At 40.2% G+C, this 19642-nt stretch overlaps 1 protein-coding gene across 1 annotated transcript in view; it reads left to right on the top strand.

Annotated features, from left to right (window-relative positions):
• LOC129770788 (uncharacterized) overlaps window positions 1-19642 on the top strand; it is a 337533-nt gene that overhangs the window by 1201 nt on the left and 316690 nt on the right. The gene's annotated exons all lie outside the window — the stretch shown is intronic.

Genomic DNA, 19642 nt, shown 5'->3' with positions numbered 1-19642 from the left:
CTCCTAATCGTTTAAATTGGGGATCAATGAGAGAATTATCCAAAAATTCATTGATTTTGTTTTTCATAAGGTACACCAGGGCAAGTTGAAACGTTTATTTTAAAGTTCAACTTGAAAGTTATCTTGAAAAATCGCTAAATTGAAATCTGTTTGCAGCATATACAAGGTATAACAGATGACTCTCGATAAAAAATAGAAATTCACACTGGATTTTTCGAAAAATATCAATTTTGAAAATGTTTTGTTTTCATATTCCTTTTTTCAACTTGTCCTGATAGCGGGGTAAGTTAAAAAGCGGAACAATCATGAGTTTAATATGCGGTTTTGATTCTCGAACTATCTACAACTGATTTATTGAACACTAAACATTTGGAAAAAAAATTATAGGAGGTTGTGTCCAAGATACGATCGCATTGTTGACGTAAAACTACGCTGTTTTTTTATATAAGTCGTTTGTTAATAACATCGGATATTATTTGATGATGCTGTGAAATTTTAGAAATAACTGTTTAATAGAATGGTTTGATCGCCCTGAATTTTTTTTATTGTAGAATTTGTTGACGATAATTGATGAATGATTCATTCTTGTCCTCGCAGAAGAATACACTAGCTGATAGCATGTCGCAATTTGTTTCGTGTCAATGCATTGAAAATTTACCTCGAACGCTATTCCGGTGGCCATTTTCGCAATCGGCTCAGACTCAGTTACAATCGATTATATACTTGTTGCACCAGCACCATTATCCCACATCTCATGATGATGATGATGGCCCACCTCATACCCCTACAAAGGTTTGAGCAGGACGATTTATCTTATAGATAATAATTAAGTTTAAAAATATCAAGAGACGAGGAATAAAAAAAACAAAGCGAACTAGATCTTTTCGGAAGCATTTCGGAAGCCTCTTCTGACCCCGTTACAGTCGAGCCCTCGTCTTCCTTTACCTGCTCCGTATCCTGTCGTCGCAGTCGTCTCGGCCCTGTTCACGGTGGTTCGGAAGAGGTCTTTCAGCCTGCACCTATAGGCAAGTATGTGTGCGACATCAGTCGATCGGTCCCTGTAGGCTTTTATAATTTCAGTTCCATTTGCGACACTGATAATTCCGGATGTGCATCAGAAGGAGACAATCGTGATTCGGTGGCTGTTGGCACTCACCCACATAGCAGAAATCGCCATCTTTCAATTCTCGACGTGTACTACCAAAACGTTGGTGGCATAAATAGTACCATTAGGGATTATTTGCTGGCCAGTTCTGATCAATGTTACGACATTATTGCTCTCACCGAAACTTGGTTAAACGATTGTACAACATCCACTCAGGTATTTGATAAGAGCTACGATGTTTTTCGCTGCGATCGCTGTCAGTTAAACAGTTCGAAAACTTCTCGAGGTGGAGTACTGTTTGCCATCCGCCGAGATCTAAAACCCCGCATCGTTCCAAATGACTCTTGGCGAAGCATCGAACAAGTGTGGGTTGAAATTAAGGTGCTTGATCACTCACTTTTCCTGTGTGCAGTTTATATACCACCAGACCGCGTCCGAATGTAGCTTTGATGACCGTTCATACGGATTCGATCGCAACAGTGCGCTCCAGACTAAAACCGTTGGATGAAATGGTGATAATCGGTGATTTTAATTTACCTGGAGTTAAATGGAAACCCTCGAGGTTTGGATTTCTGTACCCGGACGCCAATCGTTCCACGCTTTCAACGAGCACAGTCTCTCTGTTATATTCATATAGTACCAGCCAGCTCCAACAGATCAACCACGTCGAGAACAACAATGGTAGAATTCTAGATCTCTGTTTCGTTAGCAATGCTAACTCTGCTCCTGTTATTTCTGGTGCAGCTGCTCCATTAGTTAAAACTGTTCCTCATCATCCTCCTTTGCACCTTGTTTTGGAAATCTGTGCTTCAAATCAATTCCGCAAAACTGCAACTGCAGTATACTACGACTTCAAAAACGCTGACTATAACGCCATTTCTAACGTCCTGTCTACTATTGATTGGGAAGATGTTTTAAACTGTTACGATGTAGATACTGCAGTTCAAACGTTCTCCAATATTGTGAACTATGCTATTGACAGGCATACACTGAAGCGAATTACTTCAGAGAATTCTCATACTCCATGGCAGACTAGGGAATTACGTCAGATGAAAACTACCAAAAGAGCTGCATTACGTCGATTTGCCAAGCACCGAACCGTATCACTAAGAAACTATTATGTGCAACTAAACCTTGCATATAAACGTATGAGCCAGTCGTGTTATCGAAATTACATTAACAACATGCAGCGGAAACTGAGCTCAAATCCTAAGTCATTTTGGAAGTTCGGAAACGAACAAAGGAATGAGTTCGGTCTACCTACTGCGATGGAGTACAACGGGCGCTGGAGTTCTGGCACACAAACGATATGTAACCTTTTTGCTGATAAATTTAGAAGCGTGTTCTCGGAGGAGATGATAACACCGGAACAAATTGAATCTGCTACTGAAAATGTACCTTTTCTCGGCCAGTCTTGCTCCGATATCGTGATTGATTAGCCAATGATACTATCGGCTATGAACAAACTCAAAGCGTCTTGCTCCGCTGGTCCTGATGGAATTCCGTCTATTCTTTTGAAAAAATGCGGCACTAATCTGATAAATCCTCTTTGTCGCATTTTCCGCTGGTCGTTGAATAGTGGAAAATTTCCTACCTCCTGGAAATTGGCGTTTTTGTTTCCTGTACATAAAATGGGTTCCAAAAATCAAATCTTGTTCGACTATAAACTCTTGGGTACTTCTATCGAGAGAACTAACTGTGTCAAAGATCTAGGTGTGTTTCTAGACAGCAAACTATCGTTCCAGCAGCACATATCGTATATTGTTGGCAAAGCTTCTAGAAGCTTGGGCTTTTTGATCCGAATCGGTAGAGATTTCAATAACATCTATTGCCTGAAGTCTTTATACTGCTCGCTGATGCGTTCGACTCTTGAGTATGGTTGTCAAGTTTGGAGTCCATACTACATAAATGGTGCCGACAGAATTGAAGCTATACAGCGCAGGTTTGTGCGCTTTTCTCTTCGACGTTTGCCGTGGAGGGATCCGTTCCGGCTACCCAGCTATGAAAGTAGATGCCGTCTAATTAATTAAGACACCTTAGCTATTCGCTGCAATGTCGCCCGTGCTTTGTTTGTATCTGATGTCCTGACGGCGAGAACTGAGTGTCCCGCATTGCTCAGCTCATTCCACCTGCCAGTGCCTCCAAGAAGTCTGCGGAACCAAAATTTCCTGCGCATACCGGTCCGGCGTACAAATTATGCGACGTGCGGTAGTATATCTGGTATGCTTAGACTATTTAACAGAATTGCAGAGGGCTTTGACTTTAACTTGTGTAGGGAGGCTATTGAGCGTAATTTTAAAATTATTTTAACAAATTTAAATATCATTAGGGCATAGATCCAGCCTGTTGATTATTATTGTAAATAAAATCTGGATCTGTTGCAGGCATAAATATCTATCAAAAGAACAGTAAAAATAGGCACAAACTGCGAAAAAACAAACAATGTTCCTATCCATATTGACATTAACATAGTCATAGTCTCAACTTCAGGCCCAATGTTTTTTCTAAGGCATGTCAAGAAAATTTCCAACCCTGGGAGATCCTTGACTGATTGGGAATTGAACCCAATATCTAAAAGTTTATACTTAGAACATAAAAGAGATCTGCTACAATCAGAAATAATCGATATAACCATCTGATGATAGATAGTTTACGACAATTCCGAATGAGCTATCCCAATTACAGTTTCCACTCCAGACCCTTTATAAAAATTTCATCATGTGTCAGTTTTCTGCCAGTGTTCATTATCAATATTCATCCAAGCCCACCAAACGCGCGCGAGGCTCAAACTTTCGTAGACAACGCTCATTTTTTTAACAATCTACAATTTTAACAAATTTAACAAAAAAACATCATCATCATCAGTACGAACATGGCAGTTTGAGATACCTGTAAATAAATTTTCTAATTTCAATTGATATTAAACATAAATAAATCATTTGACAAAAGAAATTACGAAAACCTGTTTACAAAACAGATTTTACGTGGGAAATACACATTCTCTTAAACTCTGCCATTGTTCCGCACGTTTCATTTCTCTGGGCATCGAATTGAAAAAATGTATTCCTTTGTATAACAACGAGTTCTGCGACCTACTGAATATAAAGTTAGGTGTTCTTGCATCATCCGCGTTTCTAGTATTGTATCTATGAACATCACTTCCTCTTTCAATTCCATCACACAAGTATCGAGGCAGCATACCGTTTAAAATTTTAAAGATGAACACCATTGTCAAATAATAAATTCTTTGCTTCACAGATAGCCACTGTAGCGCGTCCAACATTAAATTAGAGGAAGTGTATCTACTACATCTTAAAATCGAACGCATAATCTTATTTTGTAAACGCTGCAATCTCGTTAATTGTGTATTGTTTGCAAGGAATAGGATCGACGAGCAAAAGTCTATGTGCGGTGAGATCAATGATTTATACAATTTAATTTTACTGTTCACCGTCAGTTCTTTTTTCAAACGACACAAAACGCCGTACTTCTTGGCAATCTTCTTGATGACATTATGAATGTGAGACTTGAAAGTTAAATTGTCATCAATGAACTCCTAGGTATTTGATTTCATTCGCGCGTTCTAATGTCTCACCATCTATTTCAAAATTTACGTCAATACTGGAGTTTACTGAAGAAATTAGTATTTGTTTTGCCAACATTTAATTTCAATTGTTTAAATTTAAGCCACTGAGCCAGAGAACGCAAATCTTCGTTTATGTGATCATCGGTTTCTTTGATATCCTTAGCTGCGATGAACAGGACAGTATCATCCTCGAACAAATTAATATCACAATATTGTAAAACCCGTCGTTTATATATTAGGCTGTCAAAAAAGTCCTGCGGTATTTTTTTTGAATTTTCATTTGTTCATAAAATTAGTTACAATCATCTGTTTTAAGTCAAATATGTATGCGCCGTTTTGTTCGATGACTTGTTCCCAACGAGATGCCAACTTCATAATACCCCTGTTATAGAAGCTCGCTTCCTTATTGGCAAAAAACTCGGATAGCCAATTTTCACAGGCCTCTTCTTTTGTGGCTAACTTCTGACTACCTAGCTCGTTCGCCATGGACAAAAACAGGTGGTAGTCACTTGGTGCAAGGTCCGGACTATACGGCGGATGCAAAAGAACCTCCCATCCGAGCTCACGGAGCTTCTGGCGCGTCACCAAAGAAGTGTGTGGCCTGGCGTTGTCCTGATGGAAGACAATGCGGCCTCTGTTTATCAAAGATGGCCTCTTCTTCATGAGTGCTACCTTCAAGCGGTCCAGTTGTTGGCAGTACAGGTCCGAATTGAGCGTTTGGCCATAGGGAAGCAGCTCATAATAGATTATTCCTTGACAATCCCACCAAACACACAGCAGAACCTTCCTGGCCACCGTCTGAGCCGCTTCAGCGCCACGACCGTTTGCGCTTCACGTTGTCGTAAGTGACCCACTTTTCATCGCCAGTCACCATCCGCTTCAGAAACGGGTCGATTTTGTTGCGATTCAGCAGCGATTCACATGCGTCGATACGGTCAAAGATGTTTTTTTGCGTCAACGTGTGTGGCACCCATACATCGAGCTTCTTTGTGAATCCAAGCTTCTTCAAATGGTTATTAACGGTTTGATGACTTTTCCCCAGCTCTTGGCCGATGCCACGGCTGCTACTATGCCGGTTTTTCTCGGCTAATTCAGCGATTTTGTCGCAATTTTCGACGACAGGCCTTCCGGAGCGTGGCGCATCTTCGGCGACCTCTACACCAGAACGAAAATGTTGAAACCATCGTTGTGCGGTGGAAATGGAAACTGTATCGGGTCCATAAACTGCACAAATTTTATTGGCAGCTTGAGATGCATTTTTGCCTTTGTCATCGTAGTACTGTAAAATATGTCGGATAAAAATACCTTTCCAACAAGCTATAGTATGACTCGATACAATGAATACAACTAGAACTACGCGCCTACAACGACACCTCGCGGAAATACCGCAGGACTTTTTTGACAGCCTAATATATAAAATAAACAAAATGGGCCCTAAGACACTTCCCTGCGGCACCCCGAGTGAGTTGCCGATGGGATCGGAAATAGAATAATTAAAACGAGTCTTTTGAGTTCTGTCGCACAAATAGCTTTCGAACCATTTGTACGACATTCCTACAATTCCATTGCGCTCCAATGTTTGTAACAATAAGGGCCTAGAAATTGTTTCAAAAGCGCGTTCAAGATCCAGAAATACCGCAAATATAGTCTCTTTCGCCTCGATATTCTCTTTCCATTTTGCTAACACCACATTCATAACTACATCAATATAACTTTTGCACCGCATGGAAACAACAACAATGACAATACTTGCAAGTATCAAATATCATGCTACATGTTATTCAATATTGCCTCAGTGGAATCGCATCTCTAGACATCGTTAGTACAACGTAAACCAAGCGCCAAACAAGCGTTCGCCATAGCATGCATCTATAGAGCTATATATTGGTGGCTTGCAGCTACTAGGAAAATAAACATTTCTCATCATTTTGCGCTATTCTCAGAAGAAACGCATCTGTTAATATTACTGGACACGAAAAACGTTGCATTACTTTCTCATGCTCAAGATAAGCGCAGCTGTCATCCTTAGTGGAGAAATTTTTGCTACTGGCAAGCAAAACCAAATCGCATACAAATTTCAAAAGCGAAATTTACTTTTTTGGTGACTACTCTATAAACTCTTTCGGTTAATCTCAACAACCTCGAAAAGAGTAGCATTGCTTCATTTAGATCAAGATTAGCGCAAATGCAATCCTAGTTGAAAGTAGTTTTGCGACTGGCACGCGAACTCAAATAACTTATAACATTCCAGCACGACATTAAAGATTTTTGGCATTCCCCAAATAATTTTTTGGCGCACAACCTTAACGCTTGCTTCGCCATAGCATCAGTTCAATGCATTGAATGCAATTTCAAAGGCGACAACGATGCCTTTATGATGACGGAAAAAAACAATGTTAACTGCTTGGAAAAAGACTGCATATTCGCCCCAGCAAAGATTCATTACTAATACCCTAGCGCAAATATCTCCCTTCCGCACTATTTTGACGTAGGACTATGGCTTACATTAAGGGTGCCAATTCTGTAAACATGTCACGTTTTTATGAAATAAAGTTAACGTTAATAACTATGTTTGCCGTGAACGGATTTTGGCGGTTCATATTCCAAACGAATCGGAAAAGATTTGTTTGATACGCTATACATTACAATCCCATAGTCTGTATATGGTTTAAATTGATGAAAATTGGAAGCATTCCCATTTCCTCATACATTTGTTCTGTCCATTTGTGTGATATCCCGAACAGAGCTGTCAATAACGGGCAACTTATACAACCGCTAGAATAGAATTTTTTACGTACATGTTATGAAACAAGCACGTACGCACATGAATAGAGGAGATGTGTCTAAAACGCGCCTGCTGGGCAATTTTATCCGCTTGATTTTCTCTTAAACCAGCAAGAATAGAAATGCGATGGTTATAGGGAATCGTGGCAATGATTCGCAATGATATAATCCTACCATCCAAGTTTTACATTTGTAACATGCATTAAAACAATAGTTTTCTTTCGAAGCGATTTTCCATGTAATTTTCTACATCATTTCTATAAGGTTTTTGTTGCTTGAAACCGATTCAGAGGCGATAACTGTGAGTCGAGTTCTAACGGTAAAAAAGGATTCATTTCCTTCTCAATTTGATATTTTCCGCATCAGCTTACCATCGGGCAGTACGACATACCCTCGATCGGGGCAATTTGCTCGCTTTCGGCTGGATAACATTCTCACAAGAGAAATCGCTCGTATGTAAGGGATGCCACATGATTTTGTTCAAATATCTCTGCATGACACAAATAAATGTTTCCAAATGTAATCATAATGAACAAAAATGAGCAAACCATCAAGATATTTCTAAATCATGTTCGATAAATCACACAAACTGTTGTTTCACATACTTTGAAATGACCTCAGTATGTTTTCACAAAATTAGATGTCTTCAAAAAGAAAACATGTCTTCACATCTGGCATCTATACTACGTGCTCAGAGAAAGTAGGAAAAAAAGATCGCGGACTGGAGAATTAATGCATGAATACTGGGAGAACACACTCACCGGAGAAACGGTTTCTTCTCTTCGCTGGTGGGCTCTCCTTTCATTCATACAAGCTGACCTGACCTCTGAGGTTCATAGTCGTTGAGAGAATCAGCTTATGAGCATATTATACATCTGCTGGGCCATTTAACACCGTATAGTTGGAAATATAGAATTTGGGCGCCTTAAAAAATGAAATTCGTAGCACTTTTGTTATTCAGTATCTAAAATACAGAACGAATACAGATGACTGAAGGTTAACTAATCTACGTACTGACGTAGTTGTTACCTTAATTTTTAAGAGCACGGCCAAGATAAATCCATTCTCCCTTAGGGGGTGCGTATTGCACACTTCTCCAATATCCATGTTTCGATGGCTCCTTCTTCTTCTTCTTCAATGGCACTAACGTTCCTAGAGGAACTTCGCCGTCTCAACGTAGTATTACTTGCGTCATTTTTATTAGTACTTAGTTGAGATTTCTATGCCAAATAACACGCCTTGAATGCATTCTGAGTGGCAAGCTCTAGAGAATACGCGTGATCACAGTGCAAGTCGGAGGAAATTTCTTTGACGAAAAATTCCTCCGACCAGAACGGGAATCGAAGCCGAACACCCAGCATGTTAGTTATGACGCTAATCACTCGGCCAAGGGAGCACAAGCAAGATGGCTGGAAGCAACTAAATATACACACACTAATCTCCGTTTGCGCTCTTCTCAACAGAAGCCCTTTCTGTTAATATTGCCAGTCTAGATTGGCTTAGCTGTCATCCTTTGTGGAGAAACTTTTGTTCTACCGTCATGCGAAACCAAATCACAGACCAAATTCCAGAACATTTATTTTCTTGGTGAGCCGACGCCTAGGCTGATGATTCTCCACACAATTGTGTAGCTCAGAACCTTAATTCAATGGCGTCAGTTTAATGCAATGATTGCAATGCCAGAGACATCAGCGAATGAATAATTTGGTCGCTTCCACTGCTCAACCCGAAACGATGGCATGTGATGATGCAAAACAAGGAAGAGCAAGCGATGTTCATTGCTTTGAAAACAGAACGAAACTGAAAGTTTGCCTCAGCGAGATCCACTGTTTATACTCTAGGTAAATATTCCTCTTCGGTCTTTATATTTTCCTTTGTTCACGGAGACTTTAAATCTTACGATTTCCCCTTCGTTGCTCGTCGATCAGTTGCTCGTTATTGCAGGAAGCTCTCCTAGATCCTCTGGATGCACAAAATAGCTTGAAATACAACATAATCAATTTATATAATACTAAAACTACAAAACATCAAAATATAATGCGGTTTCCTTATTTCCCTTGGGTTCCTTTGGCACCTGGAAGATACCTCTTGTCCTGTTGAATCTCCAGCGTTAGTTCGATGCTAATTTGCTTGTGGTGACGTTTGATGATGAAAACTTGATTCACTCATTTGTGTTGGTACTTCGAATCCCTTTCCATTTGGGAACAGGGCTCATCAACGGTGCACTGAAGAGCTGCATAATTTCTTAAACAGCCTCATCGATCTTGAATCGAACCCCGTCCACAGGAATTTTGGGAAAATCTTTGAGTATTAAATCACCGTTATTCTAGTATCTCATGGCTCTGCTTCATCACAACTCGAAGACACGAAGGTAGAGGCGAATGAACTGCAAAGTTTAAAGCCTCTTAAAAACAAAGAAAGAAGAAGAAGACACGATGCTGTTGAATGCAGTACAACTGACCCATGTTTCGTTCCTGGAACTGTTAGCGTTGTTCTTAGGTGAATGACAGAATTACGCAAAATTGCTAAGTTTGTCACAATTATAGCAGCGCACGCGATAAGCTTCATGGTCACGCGAATCATGCATCCTGCCGTACTTGGGGCATGTACGAACAGAAACTGAATCTCTCGGACTCTTAGGATGATCATGCGAATACGAAAACGCCCCCTTGCCGAACCACGAATATGTTCTAATTGAGTGCCACCGGACTCTGATCTCCGGACTTGCAGAAGCATTACAGCGGTCGTCATGCTCCGAATCACTATCATTTTGGCAGAAATCTGCGAACTTTCTTGCATAATTTGCTACAACCTTAATGTTATCCAAGCTCTTTTCATGGTTTATGCCTAGCTCCAGATCAGTTCCGAGGAAATCGGAAATCTCGCATAATTTCTCTGCTATCCGAAAATGATTCTGAACTTCGTCATTCGCATCTCTCGGATTTCATACGTTCTTTCGACGAGCCGCAGGATTGGTTGAAATACATATTGAACACCGAAATAGTAGCTCGACAAATATCCTGATGCATATTATCTACCAACCTTTCCTGCATTTCGAAAATGCTCAGTAGATATTTCCCGGAAAAAAATCTCCAAATCTGTCAGTTTCATATTTGGCTTGATAGACACTATGAGGGCGAATTGATCTTGGTAACGAACCCACTCTGCTTTCCTCTTGTTCGTTGACAGTGATCCATCAAAACACTTCAAAGGTCACAAATCCGCAAGCCAGTCCGCTCTCGGAATCTCCTGTCTTTCCTGAACCCTATTCGAACTCGCTACATCGCCGGATGATTGCTCTTTGGGAGCTACCTTGTGCACTCCTTCAACTTCATTGTTGATTGTACCACCGATGTCATCCGATGACAAAAAGCCGGTTTCTTGCCGAACACCGCTCATTTCTAAAATGCACAAATAATATTATCACCGTGTCAAAAAAACACAACGTTTTCACTTCAGCACTTATTACTTCTTCTTGAATTTCCGTGTAAAATAATTTCGGAGCTTCTTGAAAATCGTTGCAATCTAGTAGTAAACAATTTATTTTCACTCGTAGATGTAGAATCTTCCTCTGGTTCTTTTGAATATCCATTCATTACTCCATGGTTCCGCGTCGAGAATCACTCACGCCAAATGCCTTTACAAAGGTTCAACGATAACTAACTCTCCCAATAGCTCTCGTGCCGTGAGTCGCGCTGCTCGGTGCTTGCTCGTTTGTTACTGCTCTCTCTCCCTCTCGATCTATTCTCATATTCTCTCATGATATAATATAATAGGGGATACTGGGGAGTGATGGCTAGATCGTAACTCTACAATGCATTCTCTCTATCGGTCTATTGATTGATTATCTTTTGGCATGATACCATAAGGGATACCTGGGAATATTCAACTAACTATTGTCTCTACAGTAGAAAACAACCGCACCGATCAAATCGATCGCAAATGGTATAATGAGAAGTCAAATAAAAAAGACGGGTGGGTAATGTCGGGGACATAACCGGAGTGACGTAGGACTATACAAAGGGGACAGCTTTTGTTAAATATATATTTTAAATATATTGTTTTATTTTCTTCTCCTACGTGAATACCTACCTATCTACCTGAAAAATGGATTAGTTGACTGTTTACTCTTTACGAATATGTTGATGGTTCTGAAAAGAACCTTTGGTGTTGTGTTTTTGTTATCACTCGATATTCCCATCTTGTTCGGTTAAACCTTCCTGTTTAGCTATTGCGTTTGCCACTCGCCACAGCTTTCACAGTTGGAAAATTTCTTCCCATCCAGCTTGTGACATATTGTTCAGTAAATTACATTTAATGCGACGTGCCGGAGAAACACTTTGCCACTCACTGAAACTAATTGTTGCCTTGATGAGCGCCGAACCGAAGCTGCTCTGTTCTTGATGCGGGTTTTCTGATTGTCGTGAGCAGCTTTGCCAGCCAACTCGAGCACTCCGACGGCCGAAACTCTATAATCGCTGTTAGGTATACTGCTGCTCCGGCACCAATCCGTTCGGCCTAGTTACCCTTGCGGAGCAATCAGTGAATGCGACCAACAGGGAACTGGAGACCTGCACGGTTCGAGTGAGACTTTGCCTTTCCCTTAACTTGTCCTCCTTTGTTACGTCCACGATGACGATGCCGTACAACCACACGGGTTTACGGTTTGAAAGAAAATAAGATATTTTTTTGGGGTCCGCGTGTTTTATACTCTAGCGGTACGCACTCACAGGATAGAGACAAATCGGCAGACTCAGGCAACGAGACGAACGAATGAGCGTTAAAAGAAAGCGATGGCAAAAAACAGGAAGTGGGTTATATCTATGGTATAACCGCAAGGGTGACGTAGGACTATCGTTGATTTAGAGATCATTTGTATGAAGTTGAATCTGAATTCATTCTGAATGAATGAATATTTGGAGAACTTCGAAAACGAGAGCGTTACGTTGGAGGCACAAGGTTTTATGCATCCAATATTGGATACGGAAATATCCTACTGATGGGGAAGAATAATCTTCAGAAGCTATCCTGTTGATTGCGATTGATTGAAAAATCACAAAACCTAATGTATTTGGTCACAGTGTTACATGGATAGAAAACATTAAAATAAACTCTTTCATATGAATGTAATTTTAAATTCCCAGAGGAACTGGAAGATTATTTTCAGTAACGATTAGATATTTCCACATTTTCCTCGATACTGGAAGCCCACCAGTGGTTAATGCTAACTCGATAACCATCTGTTAATAGCACTTGATTGAAACATATTTGGTCACAGTGTTACATGGATAGAAAACATTCAAATAAACTCTTTCACATGAATGTATTTCTAAATTCCTAGAGGAACTGGCAGATTATTTTCCGGATCTTTCTCGATCCAAACGGAAAGAATTCCGTGCGTGTATATGTGTGTGTGTAGCGGCTGCTTCGAGATCTTCCCGGGGAACCGTTTGTAGCATCACTCTCCTCCTGATGGATTCCCTTCTGGCCTAAGGTGCACAAACAGGCTCTTGGTGACACCGTTCCTCCGCGCTTTCATGATAAATGAAGAGCTTCACCACAACAGCGACAACATGCTCCAATCGCTGTTCAATTAGAACTGAGTGGATTTCCGAGCGGCGCTCGCTTATATACCGATTGGTGATTTCAATAGCCTATTTTGAAAGCAAATTTAAGACTATTGAAACAAGTTTTTGGATCAGAAAGTAACAAGTATAGAACGCGTAGACATTTTATCTTTCGTGTTTATCATACCATTTCGTTCAGTTGTTTAGGAGCTATTAACACTCAAAATCTCGGTCTTCGGCGTAACGCTTTCGTTTTCGAATCTTTGATTTTACACCCCGGTATAGAAATGAAAGACGTAGTCCTACGTCAAAAATACATTCATTATGATTTGATCGCTCGTTGGATTCACATGCAGGCTAAAAAGGGTCCTTTTCAGGATCACAAAATTATATTCAATCTAAAGAGTTTATTGTTTTGTTATCACTCGATATCCCTATCTTGTTCGGCTAAGCCTTTCTGTTTAGCGATTGCATTTGCCACTCTCCACAGCTTTCACAGTTGGAAAACTTCTTCCCATCCAGCTTGTGACATATTTTACAGTAAATTACATTCAATGGCACGTCGCATTACCACTACTCAGTATCGGATTGGAGGTAATTTTAACCTGTAATTGAACATTTGCGATGACAGTGGTACAGTGTCGACTTTCAATGTGGACCTCGAACTCTATGTTTACAAAAATGTCCAACTAAATATGTCGCATTACAGGTCCGTCGAATTAGCTAAATGTCGAGATAAGTGTAAATTACTGTACTTTCAATCTAGAAGCAATTTAAGAATTGGTGAAAATCAATAAGCTCAGAGCAACTGCCAAATTCACATACTCATCATATCCTGGCAAACAAATTATAAAAAAATCAATTTGTGTTTTATTATTATTTTGGATAATGTTTTAGAAAGCATTGAACTGTATTTCCTAAACTCTTTTTTGGAATGATTAATGGCCCTGAAAAGCGCTTTGTTTTATGGAATGGTTCCAATTTAGAAAACTTTGTACTCGTGGTTTTGAAAAAAGTCACAGGAGGGTTGTGTCCAAGACACGACCGCATAGTTGACGTAGGATTCCGTTAGGCTTTCTGTTGATTTTGGATATGTTTGAAGAATTACATTACAGAGAACACATTTCGGTAGGAATAAAAGTTCTCCCTTCTCCTTTTTTGAATTGCCGATTTCCCCTAGGCAGCTTGGTTTTGATGTCTCTGTTAGGGAACACATTTCGGTGGGAATAAAAGTCCTCCCTACTTTCATGTATTTGCAATGTCGATTTCCCCCAGGAAGCTTGGTTTTGATGCCTCTGTTAGGGAACACACTTCGGTAGGAACAAAAGTTCCCCCTACTTACATGTATTTGCAATGTCGATTTCTCCCAGGCAGCTTGGTTTTGATGTCTCTGTTAGGGAACACATTTCGATAGGAACGAACGAAAGCTCCCCCCTACTTTCATGTATTTGCTATGCCGATTTCCCCGGGGAGCTTGGTTTTGATGTCTCTCTTAGTGACACGCGGCATGTGTCGTCAATTTCGATCAATCATAAGTGGGTATTTCTGTTAAAATAGGAGTTGAGATTTTTCAATTGCTCGATAGTTAGTTTCATGACATATATTATTTTCTTCAATATAAAAAAAATGTTATGGAGTGCCGAAATCGATTGACGCAAAAATTTCATCAATCCATCATGGAATTACTGAGCAATAAGCGTTTGAAATTAGACAATTTTCACGATGTACTCGATTTTCGATTTTCAATTTGTTTCCCAATATATTCCCGAAAGACGTAATACTACGTCAAAAAACAAATACATTTAATTTTTATCAATTCAAAACTGCCTTCGGGCCTGCTAGTTCGATGGAAGATTAATCTGCCTCCCTAAATGAATATTGCTCATGGCGTCGCTTGGTGCCGCCGAAAGCAGACTCGTTTGCTGAGGAGTGCTGAGCGACAATCGAAATGTCTTTCTAAAGGTAGGTCGAGAAAGAGTATGAACTAGTTTTCTTCGCTATGGCTTTCTCAGGGCTAGAGACGAATGAACGTAAAGTTTAAAGTCTCTATAATTCAAAAAAAGAAAAATATTGCTACCAGATGTCACGAACTTCGACATTTTTTGCTACTATGATGCTACTCGCCCGTGTAGTTTGCGCAAAGGCACCGCAAAAATATTATTTTATAGAATTCCTTCATGCATTTGTCTGATACGGGCTGTGTATCGTTCGTTCTTGTTTTTGAAGGGACTTTAACCCAAAGGTCATTCGTCCCTAACGGGCTGTGTATGACTGGAGCGCTCCGTTATATACATGCATGCATATGTCCTTCGCTTCTTTTGCCAAATCCAGTAAAAGGTGGTTGATGAAACGTATGTTTTTGACGTTATACGTTCCATGTTAGTTGTTAGTAGAAAATGTAAAAATAAACAGTATTTTTGATCGGTTTTATATAGTTTTTGTGGTAAGTGGAAAACAGTAAAATAAACTCTTTTGTTTCAAAACAAATTGATAGTCCTGAGAAGGTCTGGAATGGTTTAATGGGTTGTACGGAATCTGCTGCGTTTCAGTCGGATATAGCAGTTTAGTTTTGGGAGCGGTAGCTTTTACGGATTCGCTGATGCTTTCCTTGACTTTGGCGCCATCGGCTTCTGTTCGTCGATTTGCGAGGGTTTGATTGACACCACCACGATGAGCTAAACGACGGATAGCGGGTGTGATACGATGCGATGCAATGCACTTCGCTCCTCTGCCTCCTTTGCCTCATCCAATTGTTGATGTGAAGAGGAGCGCACCAGCAATGCACACTAGATTTAATTCGATGCTCTCCGCTGCTTCCTCTTCTTTGCTCCCTTTGCCGCATCGTATCCATCGTTGGTTGCCGATGGCTTCCTCTCCTTTGCCGCACCGTATGGTGTTGGTTGATTTGTAGAGCACTGCACACTAGAAGCCCAGATGTTTGCCGATCTGAGCGTTGAACGAGAATGAGAAATCCAAAAATGCTACCGTCCTTTTATATCAGTTGGTATGTGAGAAATAGGCGCCCCCCACTCGCTCGCCATGCAAATATTTGACTTATCGGGGAACGAAAGAAGCGAAGCAGGCGAAAAAGAAATGACGTCAATTTCGACCAATCAGACCGTTTGGATAGGGGTTGAGATTTTACAATTGTTCGATAGTTAATTACATGATATATATTATTTTATTCAAGGTGAAAAATTGTTATAGAGTTCCGCAATGTTTTGATGTAAAAATCTCATCAATCCGCCATGAAATGACTGAGCAATACGCGTTTGAAATTAGACATTTTTCACGATGCGATCGATATTCGTTTTTCAATTTGTACCCCAATATGTTCCCGAAAGACGTAATCCTACGTCAAAAACCATTTCGAACGCCCTCGATGTCGCCTTGTTCTGGATTTGCCACCAAAGCAGTTTGTATAAAGAACAAACTTTTTTCTTCTGCTACCTGATGCCGTTTTGCGATTGCGTTTGCCATTCGCCACTCGCTGCAACTGCCTGTTGTCTTGATGTGTTCTGTTCTGAATGCGGTTTTTCTTATCGTCGCGAGCAGCTTTACCAGCCAACTCGATCACTTTGGCGGCCGAAACTATATAACGACGGCTAGGTGGACTGGTGCACTGGTACTAACGCGCTCGGCCTAGTTACCCTTGCTGAGCAATTTGCGGATACACCTAAGGGGAACTGCACACTTGCACGGTTCGAGTGGAACTTTGCCTTTCCCTTAACTTGTCCTCCTTTGTTACGTCCACGAAGCCGATGCCGTACAACCACACGGGTTTACGGTTTGAAAGAAAATAAGATATTTTTTTGGGGTCCGCGTGTTTTATATTCTAGCGGTACACACTCACAGGATAGAGACAAATCGGCAGACTCAGCCAAAGAGGCGAGTCCAACGAGACGAACGAATGAGCGTTAAAAGGGAGCGATGGCAAAAAAATACATTCATTATGATTTGTTCGCTCGTTGGATTCACATGCAGGCTAAAAAGGGTCCTTTTGAGGATCACAAAATTATCTTCAATCTTAAGAGTTAATTGTTTTGTTATCACTCGATATCCCCATCTTGTTCGGCTAAACCTTCCTGTTTAGCGATTTGTTGCCACTCGCCACAGCTTTCACAGTTGGAAAATTTCTTCCCATCCAGCTTTGTGACATGTTGTACAGTAAATTACATTCAATGCGACGTGCCGAAGCGCCACTCAGTGTCGCATTGGAGGCGATTTTAACCTGTAATTGAACATTTGCGATGACAGTGGTACAGTGTCGACTTTCAATGTGGGGTCATAATTTGGATCTCTATGTTTACAAAAATGTCCAACTAAATATGTCGCATTACATGTCCGTCCAATTAGCTAAATGTCGAACTAATTGTAAATTACTGTACTTTCAATCTGGAAACAATTTAAAAAAAAAATTGAATAATCAGGAAAGTCCCCAACTATCAATTAGCTCAGAACAACTGCCAAATTCACATACTCATCAGATCCTGGCAAACAAATTATGAAAAAATCAATTTGTGTTTTATTATTATTTTGGATAATGTTTTAGAAAGCATTGAACTGTATTTCCTAAACTCTTTTTTGGAAGGATTAATGGCCCTGAAAAGCGCCTTGTTTTATGGAATGGTTCCAATTTAGAAAACTTTGTACTCGTGGTTTTGAAAAAAACCATTTCGAACGCCCTCGATGCCGCCTTGTTCTGGATTTGCCACCAAAGCAGTTTGTATAAAGAACAAACTTTTTTCTTCTGCTACCTGATGCCGTTTTGCGATTGCGTTTGCCACTCGCCACTCGCTGCAACTGCCTGTTGTCTTGATGTCCACCGAACCGAATGTGTTCTGTTCCGAATGCGGGTTTTCTTATCGTCGCGAGCAGCTTTGCCAGCTAACTCGATCACTTCAGCGGCCGAAACTATATAACGCCGGCTAGGTGGACTGGTGCACTGGTACTAACGCGCTCGGCCTAGCTACCCTTGCGGGGAACTCCAGATCAACACGATTCGAGCGGGATTTTGCCTTTCCCTTGACTTTTCCTCCTTTACCATGTCCAGACATGGCTGCTTGGGTTGGTTTGTTGATGTGTTGTGATGCGAACCGATGTGGTGTACGGTTTGAATGAGAATGATCGTTACGGCAGCGGGGATTCTTAAGCTGACTGACTGGCTCGAGAATTACGCATGTGTGAGACTGCGACCAATGTTTCGTTCATTTTTTTCTTTTTCCTTTCCAATCGTGCTTCATTCTATTTCGCTGCTGCTCTGGTTGCCCGTTTTGGTCGGTACGATTTGAGGAGCACAAAATGGACCAATCAAAAATGGGCACATAGTGCATTTTGACAATGCTTGATATTTCACAATTATTCAATTATTTATCTCAAGAAAAATAAAATTTTATTCGTTATGATAGATGCGTAGATATATTTCCTATCAATTGATGCAAAAACCTTTGCGATCTATTGAGAAATGCTCGAGTTATAAGCGTTCAAAATCTTGCATTTTTTCCTACTTGTTCAGTGCCTAGATTTCCATTTCACCCCCTATATCTTCCGGTTAGACGTAGTCCTACGTCAAAAATCGTTTGTATATCTCTCCTTTTCATATTCGTGCTACAAAAGAATGTGCGTTATCATCAAGACGCATCCAGTGTCTCATAGATGTGTTGTATGTATAGAGCAATGTTGCCAACATTAATTATTCTTGTAAATTGGCTTGGCTTGTCTACGAAACTCAGCATCATTCTTATGTTTATCAATTTGTGAGTTGGTAAACTTGGCTTTGAGCTTAACTCTGCGCAAGTTTATCATACATTTTTCTCTCTTGGCTTGGAGCTAAACTCAGCGCAAGTTAGTCGTATTTTTTTTCATTTCTTGGCTTGGAGCTTAACTCAGCGCAAGTTGATCATACTGTTTCCTCTCTTGGCTTGGAGCTAAACTCAGCGCAAGTTAATCATACACAATCCTTTCTTGGCTTGGAGCTTGACTCAGCGCAAGATTTGTTTTTTTTTCAGTTATAATTTTTCTTCTCACTTGGCTTTGAGCTGAACTCAGCGCAAGTTGATTTTAATGAAAACTGGCAACACTACGAAAAATTTTCTGTTCGCTTTTTGTTTTTGCTTTTGCTTGCCCAACTCGTTTTTTTAAAGTTACATCTATTAACCTTCACCGCTCTTCCAACGAAAATTTTACGTATAACCACTAAGTTCATTCATTTAGGCAGGATCGCCAATGTAATATTCTTGAATTCAACAGATTTCTCCACAAAATAATAATACTCAGTTTGTACCACAACCTATCTCTTTTATTGCCTCCAATACACTGACTCAAAAGCTCTCTTAGATACCACAGAAAGGAGAGGGGGTCCCATAAAAATAATGAACATATTTCAACCAAACATATTCCAACCAAACATGACAATTTGAAATTTTCGAAAAACTCTGAGAGAAAATGGGAAAATTTGAAAAATTCAATTCGTATTTGTTCTACAATTACATATTGACAAGCGTTCATTTGAGGTTTGCGGTAACGAAATTGATCTTCGTTCGAAAGTGGAAATGGTTTTTAATGTGATAAAACGCACTCCTATATTCAATCTATATAAAT

The sequence above is a fragment of the Toxorhynchites rutilus genome, chromosome 2 (genome assembly GCF_029784135.1).
Source record: "Toxorhynchites rutilus septentrionalis strain SRP chromosome 2, ASM2978413v1, whole genome shotgun sequence".
In the NCBI taxonomy this organism is placed as follows: domain Eukaryota; kingdom Metazoa; phylum Arthropoda; class Insecta; order Diptera; family Culicidae; genus Toxorhynchites; species Toxorhynchites rutilus.
Note: the sequence above shows the minus strand (reverse complement) of the source record. Positions and strands in the feature narration are given on the sequence as shown.